Source organism: Pecten maximus, chromosome 4 (genome assembly GCF_902652985.1).
Source record: "Pecten maximus chromosome 4, xPecMax1.1, whole genome shotgun sequence".
Classification (NCBI taxonomy): Eukaryota; Metazoa; Mollusca; class Bivalvia; order Pectinida; family Pectinidae; genus Pecten; species Pecten maximus.
The window spans coordinates 41,167,725-41,184,159 of record NC_047018.1 but is presented as its reverse complement, the minus strand read 5'-3'; the positions used below and the strand labels follow the sequence as shown (position 1 = coordinate 41,184,159).

Here is a 16,435-nt window from a genome sequence, read left to right as displayed (position 1 = left end):
TCTAACGTTAGTATATTGTATGTAAATTATGTTTCAAGGTTGGACCAAGTGTAATTTATGCACCCATCAAACTACGTTGGTCAAACATGGAAATACTATCTGAGCTACACATTGACATACATTTTGCAACTTTGCTCTCTAGTGTATTTTAATTTTTCATATTTGAAGCTATGATATAAAGGTGCGTTTTGTGTATATATTTGAACTTAAGTATTGTACTACTTTTTTGTTTATTTTTGTTCTCGTGATGACAGAGTCAAATACATTGTATTGTTATAATGGAAAGCTATGTTTATTATTATATCATTAACTTTTGTTCACGGTGGGACCTTTTGTATATAGAAGATTCAGCAAAATTTGGTTTTAGAATTGTTGATAATAGAAGATTGAATACCAAATCCAGATACTAACGATATGTTTATCGTATTTTTCTCTAATTTTATATGTTAGATTATCTACAGTTTATGATAATCATATCGTGATTCTCATACTTATCTATATATATTATTTTACATTTGTAGTAAACCTTTCGTATGAAAAACCAGCCATGCAAAGCGAGGATTTCAATAAAACAAATTACTGCATAAAACGTTGTTGTGATGGGTGTTTAAATCTTGAAATGTTTGGTGGTTACTTTACCATCAGTTATGTATCCTAATGACGTGAGAAACCTGAAGCCCTCACTTGGCAATCATTTTGTGGACAATGACCATTTTTATTTCATCTTGGAGAATTTTTTGTCACTCAGAGCTTAGAGATTATGATTATCAGCCAGACAAACAAAAAAACAATATTCAATGATGATCTCAACTATCTGAAAATTCAAACAATACACAACACGCTTCATTGCGAACTTGCATTAAAATGTTGTAACTAATTCGTTTCGTACGTGTTTACATGCTCGTACAGGAACATTCAAATACGCATGTGAAGCAGGCAGGGTTTTAATTGTAAATACTATACATAGTTGTATGATCGCCTTCTAGCTTCGGGCTAGGGGGGATTTCCCTTAAGCTCAGCCAGTAGAGCGGCGGACCAGTAAGCCGAGGGTCGCGGGTTCAATCCCGGCTGGCTGCACACAACTACTCCTTGAACTTTTACATTGGTGCCGCAGACCTTTCCAAGTGAAAGCAACAGGCTTCCTTGGAGATAGAACCTAGGTTGGTGTGTTTGGGGGCGACCTATGAAGAAGGGAGTAGTGTAGCAGGCCGTGTTTTAATTGTAAATACTGTACATAGTTGTATAATCGCCTTATAGCTTCGGGCTAGGGGGAATTTCCCTTTAGCTCAGTCAGTAGAGCGGCGGACCAGTAAGCCGAGGGTCGCGGGTTCGATCCCGGCTGGCTGCACACAACTACTCCTTGAACTTTTACATTGGTGCCGCAGACCTTTCCAAGTGAAAGCAAGAGGCTTCCTTGGAGATATAACCTGGGTTGGTGTGCTTGGGGGCGAACACATTTGAAGAAGGGAGTAGTGTAGCAGGCCGTGTTTTAATTGTAAATACTGTACATAGTTGTTTAATCGCCTTATAGCTTCGGGCTAGGGGGAATTTCCCTTTAGCTCAGTCAGTAGAGCGGCGGACCAGTAAGCCGAGGGTCGCGGGTTCGATCCCGGCTGACTGCACACTACTACTCCTTGAACTTTTACATTGGTGCCGCAGACCTTTCCAAGAGAAAGCAAGAGGCTTCCTTGGAGATAGAACCTAGGTTGGTGTGTTTGGGGGCGAACACGTATGAAGAAGGGAGTAGTGTAGCAGTCCGTGTTTTAATTGTAAATACTGTACATAGTTGTTTAATCGCCTTATAGCTTTGGGCTAGGGGGAATTTCCCAATAGCTCAGTCGGTAGAGCGGCGGACCAGTAAGCCGAAGGTTGCGGGTTCGATCCTGGCTGGCTGCACATTACTACTCCTTGAACTTTTACCCATGGATACATACGTACATACAAACGTACACAAACAGTGATTCTATCACATCCCCAGTCCGACGCCCAGACAGATGAAAAAATAGGACACCCAGACATACGACAAACAGACACAATAGTAGACAATGACCGGCGCAGATCCTGTCACAGATAGATATAAAGACCAATACACAACTCATTAAGATTCCAATACGACAAAACCGACAGACAGACAGGTACACAAAGACATTTAAACTAAAGATCAACATGATTACAGACCGATATACAGCGTAAACTCAGTCAAACTTACACAAAGACGTGTACATACAGACACGTCCTCACATGTTTACACTGAGGACATAGAACAGACAGATCTCATATACATATCCAGTTACAGACTTACACTCATATTTACGTGTACAATAACGTTTTCTATTTTACATAATTCGATAATATGTTTTGTGTTTGCTGATATCAATACGTTCTATTTTTTGTCAGCATAGTGCTTGAACAGTTATATTTTAATTGTTCCTTCCATAGAACGATCCTTATTAAAGTCTTTTACAACTTAGGAATGAATACCATAAACATTCCCTTCTTGTACTTGTAGATTCGCTGCATATTTTAATATCAAATTTAAATACCGACATAACATCAGCTACTCTACGTTTCTGTTCACTGAAAAGATACATTTTATGCATCGTATAAATAATCAAATTCAGTATAACATTTGTATGGTTACAATTTTTGTATACCCATATATATTATAATGCAGTTTTCTCACATTGATGCAATTACCAAATTCTTGAAATATCTAGGTCCCATATTTCTACAAAATGTTTGCTTTCAATGAAATAATGTGTATAATCTTCGGTAACATTTCAAACGTTATGTTCCTCAATTCCCCATCTTTGTAGAATAACTTTACACGGTAATAGTTGTAATGGAATAACTCCCATTTAACCATACTTTATAACTTTTATCAATCAAAAAAGTAAAACATGGCAGTAAAATACATCATTTAAAGGACCCGTTACAGGTTACTTTGATTTTTGCCCACGAGCCAATTTAATAATTACCGGGTGATATTTGTAGTACTATATGAGACAACCCATGAAATATGTTTAAACAATTCCTAGGGGCATGTTCAATGACCATTTCAATATAATCCTACATGGGAGTGTGACAGGGTTCCATTTTTAGTCAAAATAACGCACATTTAACTTTTTTTGCTTCAAAAAGTTATCATTTTCTTTACAGTGATATTAACTGCAAATCATAGATGCATATATGCAACAAAACATATCTATTAAAAATGTAGGCGACATAAGTGTCGGCCAGGAAGCATATAAGTTCATATAATACATTAGTGTGTTAGACAACACTGAATACTTTTCAGAGGCTTAACAACATATGAACAATGCCTCATGCCGTCATACAGGTAAGTATAATGTCGTAAAAATACTTCCTTGTGACCTGGTATTACCAAACTCGGACCACTAACAAGCATGGCTCCCAAGAAGATTGCTCTTTTGTGGGGACTGTTTCTGTTTCTGTTCTGTGTCCAGTTCCTGCGATCAGAAGGTAAGTAATTAGATCGAAGAGTTTGATTATGTAAGAGTAAGGGCCATGTTGAAAACTATTTTCGAGTGAGAGAGGTGTATGTACATGTTTGAGCGAATGGGAGTATGTTGTGCTCGCTCGTGTGTGTGTACATATATATATAAAGTAGGATATTCATTTTTCAGATGTATCGACTATGTGTTCGCTTGACCTACATATAGCAGGACTTTTAATGATCACACCATTAATATATGTGTCTACCTTGATCAGCGTTTACGTTGACTTTTACGTATAAAATGTAAATGTTGCTTTCTCGCTTAAGGAAACGCTCACTCATTGACGAATTAATTAAATTCAGTAAATATCAGAATATAAGTGAACCACTTTCCTGGTCACAAACTGGAGTAAACTATCATATTATATATCAACGTTAGGATAGTGTGACCTTTGCAATAGAGGTAATTACTGCCGTTGAATCTTATCTGTGGACGACAAAAGTACTTCAGGTCTCACGCAAGTATAGCATCCATTACATTCTATTACTAATGATTTAAATACATAATTGATTAATTTGAAGTTCAATTCAAGTCAACAAATGGCTTAAGTTATAGATACAAACCTGTTACACAATTCAAAACCCAACATTTTATAGGTTTAAAGACCTTTAAGGATTTGACAGGTCTCTATGCTGCAATACCGGAATTTACATACACAACCGGTGCTATTGTTATGAACGTTATTGATAACACAACGCGGGTCACAATGTTCTACAAACAGGGCAGTGAGGGGAGCTGTAAACACCTGTGTGTTCACTGACGCGCTTAGCTGTAGACTGACTAACAATAGAGCTTTTCGCCAGCGTCACTCATTTGCCGAGTTGTCTCCTAGGCATTGATAACTCCATAAGAAAACTAATCCATTTCACCACATAAAAATCCTCCCCATTCTATTCCAAAGGAAAGGCATGATCGGGGAAGCAACTTTATTCTCTCTGCCGACCTGCGAAATATGCTCATTCCGCATTCTCCGCATCCAGCTCACAATCGGCCAGGTATTTAGGCATTCTTCTCCGCCTGCTTCCAAATCCGCAACCAGATTGACTCACAGTCTCCTGATGATCCTGTGACAGCTACTGTCGAGCTAATTCTTCTCCATCCTTAGATGACACTCATGCGAGGCTCGGGTCCGGGTGAGACAAGAATACTGATGCGAGTTCTATGTCAATCCCAAAGGGATGAGCGGTCTGCACATCGTCGCTGACTGAAGTATCTACGGGCTCCAACCCACCAACCTGGTAAAGCATTTGGTTTCTATGTCTCTTGAGCCAAGTGGGAACTCACAATTCCTGCATGGCTTTAGACGATCATAATTAACCACAGTCTCCCTTTTCCTGTCCGCGATGCGGTATAATACTGATGACTTCACAGGGCCCTTCCAGTGCGGTTTCAACTTTGGGTTTTGTCCAACCTTGGTTGCTGAGTCTACTTTTAGAACCACGTCACCAACGTCGTACAGATTCTGGATCAGATGTTCATCATAGCAGCGCTTCTGCGACCCTGTGCCGCAGACGAGCTATTTGATGAACTCCTATTATATTTGGCTGGTTCCTTGCGTACCTGGTTCAGCGACACGGTACCCAGGAAAAGATCGAGAAGCTAACTCACTTCTGTCCCTAACATCACGCGGTTTGGGGTAAATCAAGTCTGCCTGTATTGTGTGGCTCGAATAGCTCCCACCAGTTGCTGCAAATGAAGGTCCCAGATACTTTGTTTGCCTTTATGGAGACAGCGTATGATTTGCAAAATGTTTCGATTGTACCACTTCACTTGTCCATTTGAAGCTGGATGGTATGGCGACGTATGTGTTTTAGAAATCTGCGGCAGCTCGCAGATTCCAGCCACAACAGTTCCTTCCATATTTTCCTCTGGTCAGTATGAAGATCAGTTGGACATCCCAACCTCTTGGGAAAGGTTGTCAGCTTACAGGGAGTATCCCCTATTCCAAGCTACCTCAAAACAATAAAGGAGTGGCCCAGTGCCAACAAACAAGAAAGGGTGAATCTTTCTCAGCTTCACAGACTACGACAAATCATAGCACTTTGAATTTGACTTGGCTTCTTAGTTTCCAGCATTTTGAGGGCCAATAGCCCTAGGTGAATTTAGGAATTGCGTGCCTACGCGATGATTATCCAGCATCGTCCGGGGAAAGAGCATATCAGTGCAGATGGTCCCCGATAGACTGCCGGAGTTTTGCCGCGGAAATATCTCTTTGGCTGCCTTACCTTGTGGAGGGTGTAGATACTGCTCTCGGGCGCGGAAGATGTGGGGGACGTTTGAGGAAGACGTTGATTACGTGGTTACATTATCTCTAAGAAGGGTCATAGAGCCTTTAGAGCCAAACTGGACTGAACATTTGAAACCGGAAGATCGGAAAGAACAACAGCTTGAAGATCTGGATTTGGCGACGCTTATTTCATGGTTTGAGTCTGGTAATAATCATCGTATTCACGAGCACTGATTCTGCCACGGCCCGGGGATCGCGACCGACTTCGATGTACCCCCGTAACATGCAAAGTACTACCTGTAAACTCGTTTTTGATTATGCTGACATTATCAACAGCACCTTGTTCCTCGCCCCCGTTTTAATATAGATCCCATCGGGCGCCATTTTATCTACCCTATCTAACATCTGCTGGACGGTACCATTTTTATCCCCATAATCTCTCATTCGCTGTAGTTCTTCATCCCCACTACGGAATGAGCTATCTGGTTTCGAAAATAATCTAGTTGCTTTCTGTGCTCCCGCAGAGAAAGCGAGAACCTTCCTTCCATGGAATCGAGTGGAGTAGCCCGACTTTTTGTTTGCCCTTGACCGTCTGACCGTGGATTCGTCCCTTGCCCAATTACAACCTTCCCTCCTTAATGGGTCCCAGAATGTGTTGGGCACACCTTCCAAGATTTTCAGGTCCTCCAGCGTAGGTCCCTTCAGACGTTCACGCCTAGCCAGACTAATTTATTTTAGTTTACCTATAGCATTACCTATATCTATATTATTAAAATATATTCTTTGCCTGTTTTTTTTTTTTCGTTTTTTTTTGGGGGGGGGGGGGGGGGGGGGGGGGGGGTCGTTGGATTTGAAATTTTATGCAATAGAACGGAGAAAGCAATGATTCTAATATGTAACCATCATTAACCCATCCGGGTGAAGATCGGAATGGAAAATTATAAAGTCATTGTCGTCCATCCGCATCACAAGCTCTCGATTTCAAGATCACCTCACGCAACATTCACTTTCTTGAGGATTGATTTTAGTGTATATTTAATTGATATCCCAAAAATGAACTTTGATAAAAAAAAATTTTTAAAGCTTAAAGCTCTATTAAACACAACAGTGGATATATACAAGCTGTACAATTGTGGAAATGAATACATTAATTTCTTTAGTCAAACTTATTTTGGAGGGATGTGTTTAAAACGTTGGATCAACTAAATAAAGAATGGAGTGTAGTAAGGGACGATAACTCGTTATCGTTCCTTACGGAACGTAATGAAAGTATGAGCTAATTCGCGATTTTTGCCGGCTATTGTAGCGATTTGGGGGTGGAAAAAATGACATACAATTGTGATGGGGTTTTGAACCATTGTAAAACTCGGCTCGATCTAGGTCTGGATGTATCTGGTATCCCTGTGGAAATTCGTATTGATGAGATATTTTGGGTCAAACATGCCAAAATTGTCATTTTGACCGGTAGCTTCTGTTTATCCGGTCCTCAAAAATCAGCGTTTCAATCCAAAAATCTGAAACTCTAAACATGATAAGTAGAGATAGTTCTGAAGAAAAACGTATATTTACTTTCTCTATATCTTTCATAGAACGGCCACAATAGGGTTTTGAAAAAGGGTCGTATTTTTCGAGAGATTAACGGATGTTACGTCACGAGTGTTACGTCACAAGAATGTGTGGAATGTATTGTAGTGAGGGACTGTAATGTACATGCGGCTAATTCAGACTACTTTGCCGGAGCTAACTGAAAAGCGACTATATACATTTTGATAAAATTTTCCACACTTGTAAAACTCGGTGTGATCTAGTCCTGGCATGTCCCGTATATCTGTGAATAATGTAGTTATGGATATATTTTTAGTACAAACACAGCAAAATCGACACTTTGACTGCTGGTTTCTGCACAACTCGGCCTAGAGAATTAACGCATAAAGTCAACTTATTGAAACTCCACACATCACAAGTACAGGTAATTCCGAAGAAAGCGATATCTTTAGTTTTTCTATATCTATCACAGAACGGTCACAATAGGGTTTTAAACATAGGTAATATGTACCGCGAGGTCACACATTCCGGAGAGTCTATTACGGACGTACGTCACGAGTGACGTTACTAAGTCTGTTCCGCTTGTCTGGTTGAACTTGTAGATCTCGGTGAGCTGGGTTGTATTTTACAATGTACTGTCACTGCCAATATTTCTTACAATTGTACAATATCAGAGAAAATACGAACGACACAGTTCTCTGCACATTTTTTTTTTTTTTTTTTTTACATATACATGTACATGTATTTCACAAATATCTCTATCCCAAACACGGGATTAATCTTGTTTTGACATATATGGTACATTAAGTTCATTTTTCTGTCGTGTCCGTGATGCAACAGTTTCCGCTAAGGGCACACGGGTACGTATCGAAAGACAGTAAGCCAGACATTTACACTGCACTGGGGAACTCCCGCCTGGGGATTTCCCGCCTTTTTACACCCAGAATCCTACGTCATTCTATTTTTAGTAACAGTGTGTATTTGTGATTTTCTAAATCTCAACACACTATTTATCCTCGTATGGTATATAAAGTACCCGTTTCATGTGTTATTTACTCGGGAAAACAGCTACAAACCAGGGAAACATATTCTCCACAGGGACTTGAATCAGGTGAAACACCGGCTGATTGGCCGATCAAGTTGTACCAGTCGTTAACACATTTTTGGATGTAGATTTGACCTCTAACCCTGACCCAGATGTAAATAATCTACACTTTGGTTATAGATGCATATTGACAGCTATCTCCATAAAATATATCGAAGTTAATTGTGATCTCTGTCCCAATATCATGTTCAGACCAGAAGTGATGTTTAAGGTTGTGTGTACACTTGTGGAAGTTATTGTCAGTATGAACAACACATTAGGAGCCTTGATTTTGACATCATATGATATGCATGACATTTCTTTTTTTATCTTTGATGGTATATGTCACTATTTATCGATTAGAATACCGCGAGTACATCTGTTACTAAGATGAACTTAGGTTTGTTTGTTTGCTTGTTTTATCACCACGTGTATATATATTGCAATCAGGATCGTTTTGAGGCTGGGTCTCCTTATAGTAGTGGGTGACTACAATGATGTACCTCACTGAACAACACACAAGAGGCACTGAACGTATGCTTGGATAGATGCCAATTGCTGTCTCATAAAACTGAAGAATTGTAAAATTATTACAGTGGTAACTCCCAAACCTTCAATTTCCTCGCGCCAGTATTAATATCTAAACGTAATTGAGAGTTTTAAATGTCGCGCGAATACATTAAGTGCAAGTGAGGATACAAATGTATTAAGTGAAAATGAGGAAATTAAGTGCAAATGAAGGTATTAATGCTAAAGGAAGGGAAATAAAGGTTTTGGGGGTTACCAGTGTTATAAGATAACCAATACTTTATTAAATCCCCCACTTAAAAAAAACTTGACACAGGTGTTCTTCAAGATTATGGGGTGTGCAACTGCATGACGCTTTATTTTCCGATCGGTCTACCAAGATGGCCGCCACAGACTTACTTGCCTCTGACTGGTGAAAATTTAGATATTGTTTGATTTCGATTACAATTGGTATTTGATATATAGGGGTATTAGGGGACTGCAAATTCCATTGCATGGGTATCATTGCCATATCAAGGCTTCTGAATGGTCGAAGTTTAGATATTGGATTTGGATGCAAAATGGTAAATAGGGGAATTCGAATTCAACCACATGAGATTCATTGCCATAGGAACCACATGGGGGAATTCAATTAGTCAAATTTTAGATGCAAATTCAACCTCACGGGTTCTCTTGCCATAGAACCACGCTGAGGCTTCTTATTGGTCGAAATATTGACATTGAATGATTTTAATGTAAACCATGACTCGTGCATGGAACCTCTGAACTCAAGACGGACATTTCTATATCATCTTCAGCATTTATTTTTATCTATCTGTCGTGCTCAACCAGAGTTATCGTCCCTCACTACACTTCATTCTTTCTGTGACACTCCTTTAGATGTCACCCCACTAGTACTTCTGAAGTCTTGAAAATCAGTAGACAATTTTGAAAACTGCTGTGTGGTGCAATAAGGATAACAAAATAAATAATAAACCTGTTTTTTTTATTCTACTTTTTTGTACCAGTTGGCAACTTTCTGCACTTATTAATGGCAATTTCAACCCTTGGTTCGCTGAATTAGCTCCGTTTCCACTTAACTTTGGATTTACATATATTGTGAAATCTTGCCTCTGTCTTTTTCTCTCTTCTCTTTCTCTTCCTTTTACTCTACCTGCCTTTTTTTCTCCTACTCCAATGTGTGTACATGCATTTATGATATGTGAGTGTGTGCGTGTGTGTGTGTTTGTGAAGGTTTTGTTGTTTGTGACAAATATTGATATTATGAATGGGCTGAATCTTGCATGAAATTAAGATAATTATAATTCATACATTTATATACATATAATTACATATCAGCGTGACAGTGTTTTTTTTTTCATTTTTGTGTGTGTGTGTGTGTGTGTGTGTGTTGCTGTTGACGATGTTGTTGATGATGAAATCAATTGTTTCATTGGGATTTTTAATTATGAATGCATTGGTAATGCTATTTTCATAATGATAATTATATTGATGTGGAAGCTGCTGATGACAGATTGTGCGAAATGTACTAATGGTGGTGGTGGTGGTGGTGGTGGTGGTGATGATGATGATGATGATGAGAAATGCATTGATACATTAATATATTAATATATTTCATCAATAAAAATCCAAGCACTGTTCCTTTATTGGGAGTAGTTTCTTGGATTATTTTTCGGGTCAAAGGTCCAGATAATTAGATATATCAAAATAATTCAGGATAATACTTGCATACCATTTAGATCAGTTTAGTTCTAATCTGCCAAATGTTTAGCATCTACACTAATTAAAGGGACATTTTTATTTCCTCATTTTAAATTCTGTTGTATGTCTGCTACAATAAACAGGAATGCATGTTTGTCTTAAAATATTAGCGAATTATGAATCATATGGTATATTTAACAAATATTTGAAACGCTGACTGTTTGGTTTATGCAACAAAGCATTGCATTATCAGTTGTCCTAATCAATCTTTATTTCCTGTTTTAGAGAACATCGCGTACGGAAAGATGGCTTCGCAGAGTTCTACATACGAGAGATGGACTGCAGATAAAGGCGTGGACGGCTGTTTAAACCAAGATCTCGCCTCTGGTTGCTGTACACATACAGCGATTTACAAAAACCAAGCCTGGTGGCAGGTAGATCTAGGACATCGCTCCACAGTCAGTTACATCACAATATACTACCGAGGTGGGTCAAAATTAATAGCAATATTGATGTATAATAATTCATTTTAAAATCGATCATAATTATTGATGTTATAGAGATTTCAAATCAGAGGTACTCGAACCCTAGATATTTGTATCTGAAAGACAATAAATGCTTGGCCTCAGACTGGCGTCTGTGAATACATGTATGATATACTGTATGTAAATAGATATGAAGATGAGCATCTTTCCTTTCATCAGTCAACAAGTGAACAACAGTAAAAGGAAGTAAAATGATTTCATATAATATTTTCACCAAACTGTTGTCGGACTAACATAAAGTAATAAGTTAAGCGAAAGCTGCACTGTCAATAACGGTTTTTTTTACTGTGGCTACTGAACTTAGAAGTAAAAACATCACATAATCCTGCAACTTATGTTCCTATGTTGTGCACGTGATGGAGACGTCAGGATTTGTACAAATACAACAAGGCATCTCACACCAATCCCCCTCACTATTAAACATCGACATCAACGCAACAAAAATGGAGAGAAGTGTCGCAAGGCTGCTAAATATTATAACAAGAGATGATGACAGTGATTAAGAGTTTCAAGAAACAAAACTATCTGATAACGTTTACACGTGCATTGCATTGTCACTAGATGAAACATACCAAGCCCAATACCGGAGACAGAATCCTTATTATACGTTTCGAACTCTCATTCTATGACCTATGGTAACTAGTGATTCGGAAATATTACAGCAACTTTGTGGAAGAGCTAACTGCTTGCTACCGGAAGTCGGAAACCCTGACCAGAAAAGATTAAAATCCGTGTTTTCACGTCAGCATTTTATACTTCCAAGCCAACTTTCTTTATATATCATTACATGCGTACGAAGATACATGTTATATGTGTTCTGTAAATTGTGTACAGAGGATTTCCTGGGTACCATCAGCAGTGACTGGACACCAGACAATTGATGAAGTTTGCACTCCATTTTTGACTATCTAGAAATGAACAACACTTGCATATATTAAATTACTTTTTGATTTTTTTTTTAGAAGAAAGCACTTTAGACATGAGAATTCGACTAGCTGGTTATCAACTATATTTCTCCAACACCACTGACTGGTTACTAGGCGTCCTTTGCTACGAAGATACAAGTAGTGATGTTTCTGCAGTGAAGTTGATAATAACAAATCAATGCCCGTATGTAGCTCAGTATGTGACCATCTATAACTCCCGAAGTAATCCAACGAGACATGAATGGTACGATAATTTGGCTTACCTGGAGCTTTGTGAAGTACAAGTATTCGGTACGTAGAAAGATTAAAAACAAGAGAGAGAGAGAGAGAGAGAGAGAGAGAGAGAGAGAGAGAGAGAGAGCACTGCACTCGCAATACCATGCATATGGGGAATATAATTAGACGTTTGACCAACATTGTGGGGAATAGTCGGTTTTATGGGGATTCCTCTGATTCCCCATAAATCAAAGCACTATTTGAAAAGAATCCAGATGCGAAAATGTGTAAGTTGTCGTCGAAAATTGAAAATGTGCTATTTTTAGAACAACTGTCAAATTTCATTCTCTCACACTGCCGTAGAAGTGGGCTTGAATAATTATGGGTAATATTCCCCACAAGACGACTTTATAGAGAGATAATTACGACTTCCCCTCAAACCTAAGAGCAGTGGCAGTGATAATTATTCCCCATAAATAGGCATATTAAGAGAGAAACCTAAGTATATATCCCTATTAAAGCACAGAATGAGAATATTTAACATACCATCCCCCCCACCCATCCCACCCCCCCTCCTCCAACATACCAACATACACACTCACAAGAATGTGAATATGGCGGGCTGGGGGGGTGGGGGGGGGGGGGGGGGGGTCGTTCTCTCCCTTCGAGCAGTGATTTGACCTAAACAGTGGGCTGGGAAACATTCTATTTTTAATAGGAACGTATGTATTTGTTTTCCGAATCTTTAGCTATAACTCTTCATTCTGGTATCAATGAAGTACCTAATTCAAACGTTAATTCCTCAAATAAATCCACACAAACATCAGCAGATTATAACTTTAAGGAACTTGGTTCAGGTGAAACACCACCTCATTGGCCGATTAGTTTATTCTTTTCCCGCCAAAATTTAAAATCATCAAATAAAAATTAAATTTAAATGTTTTTTGTTCAATGCTCTGACACATACTGACTGGATAATTAGCACACACAAAGTACTTCATTTATTGGCAGCTACTTAAGAAATGTGTTGAGTGAAACCGTCCAATCTAGCGCATGGAATTAATAAGTGAGAGAGAGAGAGACGCAAATTTCATAATTTCCTCATTTTTCATTTTTGAGGCTGTGCGAGAGAGAAATACGGATATGGCGACTGTAATCAATCCTGTTCCGATAACTGTTACGGTGGCAACTGTGACGCTTCAAGTGGTTCCTGCTTTTGTAAGTACATTCATCATAAATCAAAAGTTCAGCTGAAATGCTTTCAAAGGATAAACATTGATAATTAGTCAATAAAAATGTCTTATCGATGTCATTTAAATAGCCAAGAAAGTCAATATATTTTGTTTTTAATTTTCCAGCTATATAAAATTCTAATTTAGCTGATAATTTATCAGCTGTTGAATTTCACTTTGTATGTAAAATCACGAATCCAATTAGAAATTCTTTGATTACATTTAATATATATAAATGTGACACGTTTGTTTTAGATTGTCGTCAAGGGAAATGGGGCGATACATGCGATCATGACTGTTCTGCTGACTGTGGCAATGGTTGTATTTCAAAGAATGGATCCTGTACAGGTATTAACAATTATACAAGTACGTCAATATCACTAATAGGTTAAGGTAGTTTTGTTTATGTAAATAATGGCCTCATCTTATTTCGGGCTACTGCGTCCAAACACCATTGAAAGATGCAATTGATTGTCAGAGAATCGATATTGAACGTAGTCGTAATTCTAACAATACTTTCTTTCCTGTTTTTTTTTCCCGCACATTTTACCATTATTGTCAAACATTTGAGAAACTTTCACGACACCCAGGTGTGTTAGCAGCCCATGCTTCATAGATTATAAATTCAAAACACTTTGCGCGGGTTCTGCTGATTTCTGAAAGCATTTGTTTTTTTTTTTCTTTTTCCCCCCTTTCCCTTTGCTAGAAATGTCCTTTAAAATTTTGCAGCTTCCTTGGTCTAATATTGATTACACATCGTGCATTTTGGTTTTTGTTTGCTCTTGAATATAATGTAATATTTCTCTTATTTTCCCCTTTTGAAAATCGTTCCATAATTCAATCAAAACGTCTTTTAAAGATTTTCTGCTAAGTTAGGATCAAGTTATTATCACCTCCCTTATTCAGCATTTTTAATTAGATCGCCAAAGGCAGATACAGCTGAGTGTAGACTAAGATATATTTGACAGGTTGTTTGTGGTCTAACAAAATGTAGAATCGGTACGTGGATCGGAACTATCTGTTTTTAATATTTCAAATACTTTAATTTTAAGACTAAAACTGACCCTAATACTGACCCATTTTCCATTTTAAACTTATAAGGTTTGAAGATCTGGACAGGTGTATACTGTCATCTAACAAGGTAATGACCTCTTTATTGTTAGATGGAAACTGGTCATCACACCTTACCTTTTTCTATAATCGTACTTTTGAAATAATATGACTATAGCAAAGGATGTATATAATGTTTAAATAATATACAATCCCATTACAGTACCATTTCAAAAACATTTTAAAGTCATGATTATAAAAATATCTCACAAAAGATACTTTATCTCAAACTAGTTACTCAAACTATGTATGAATTTATCAAACAACATGTTCTTATGAATTAAAGAAACTAGATAAAATAGCTTGAATGATCAATTCGTTCAGAAATTTTTAATTTGTTATTATTGATTCTTCAAAAACATTCATAAGAAATGATTATAAAACAATTAAATGTCCCTGATAAAATAAAATGGAAATATATATAGAGTATTAAAGGTCAACATGTTAATCGCCATACATTGATATAATTTATATGTGTAAGTTTCATAAATACGTATCAAACATCCCACATACGAACTGCTGCTGGCTTTATTTATTAGACTAGAGCAAAGGATGTATATAATGTATAATATTTACATTAACACTGCAGCCCCACTATATAGCTTTACCAAGCTCACTTGAAGGTTACGAGTCCATAACTTCCAAATCTTGATTATGACGTCATTATTATAGTGGCGTCATAATTGTAACGTCGGCGATAACGAAAGATGGCTGTTGAAAAGGCTGTTCCGTCTTTGACGATAATGATTTGTTCATTCATCGTAGAAGCAAAATTCCCGGATATAGTCTTTAAAAATCGTTGTCAAATGTAAATATAAGCATTGAACCGCTTTCATTTGGAAGTTATGTGCTGATGAATGCCTACATTTAGTTTTCAAACAAAACAGTATATATTTGTCGGAGCAATCTTAACGTCTGCACGCAGTTATCTCCCTTGGGCGGTCCACTCAGATTAAGAGCTACAATAAAATCCTTTCCTTCAAGTAAGGAAATAATCTTACGGTTCTGATAGTAATTTTCTGCAGTAAGCCAACCTTAGATTACACACCCTGCTTTGCCCAGCTTCATCACAGTATACAGTACCTGAGACTTGCCACTAAATAACTCACCTGGCACAGCTCTCATGTGTATCTGGCCAGATTCAGTCATGAATAACAATTATAACATATAATGACAAGTATTGTGGGTAGTACACAACTACATACATATGTGTGAACATTGTATGAGAACAATAAATCAGGTATTGCTTGTAAATATGTATGGTTCATAAATGTTTTAATGATACATTTAAATTAATTAAATTAATTTAGTTTATTTTATACTTACTTGCCAGTGAATCAGCAGTTCACATTAGACCTGCACCGGGTAGTTATATTTTCCTTTCATGGAAAGATTGTCTAACGTTTGATACAACACGTATTTAAAAAAACGTATAATTCATTAATGTTATAAAATTCGCATACCAATAATTAACATAATATAGACATTATTAAACTACCTTCAAAGTTAAACATCTCTGTTCAGAAATGCATAATAAAATAACATTTTTATTTCAAATTTCATAATAAACTGTAATACATTTTACTTGCATTTCAATAAAAACCTAATAGTTGAAACCTAATAAGGGCACAAATTATATAGCTGTCTTTTTATACATATCAATAAATATAAATTTAACATGTAGGCGTTATCAGTAACATGAAACCAAACACAAATATTCCTATAATACTAAACAAAGATAAATAATAATGATATAAACAGATCATACAATGTAAGTAACATGTGTAATGTAATTATAGACCC

General features: G+C 37.4%; 1 long non-coding RNA gene across 1 annotated transcript; it reads left to right on the top strand.

Moving 5' to 3' along the window:
- Positions 1 to 12,245: 12,245 nt before the first annotated feature.
- LOC117326105 lies at positions 12,246 to 13,870 on the top strand. Its single transcript, XR_004532426.1, has 3 exons — positions 12,246 to 12,365; positions 13,410 to 13,508; positions 13,778 to 13,870. It is a non-coding gene; the product is annotated as an uncharacterized LOC117326105 (long non-coding RNA).
- The last annotated feature ends 2,565 nt before the right edge of the window (positions 13,871 to 16,435 follow it).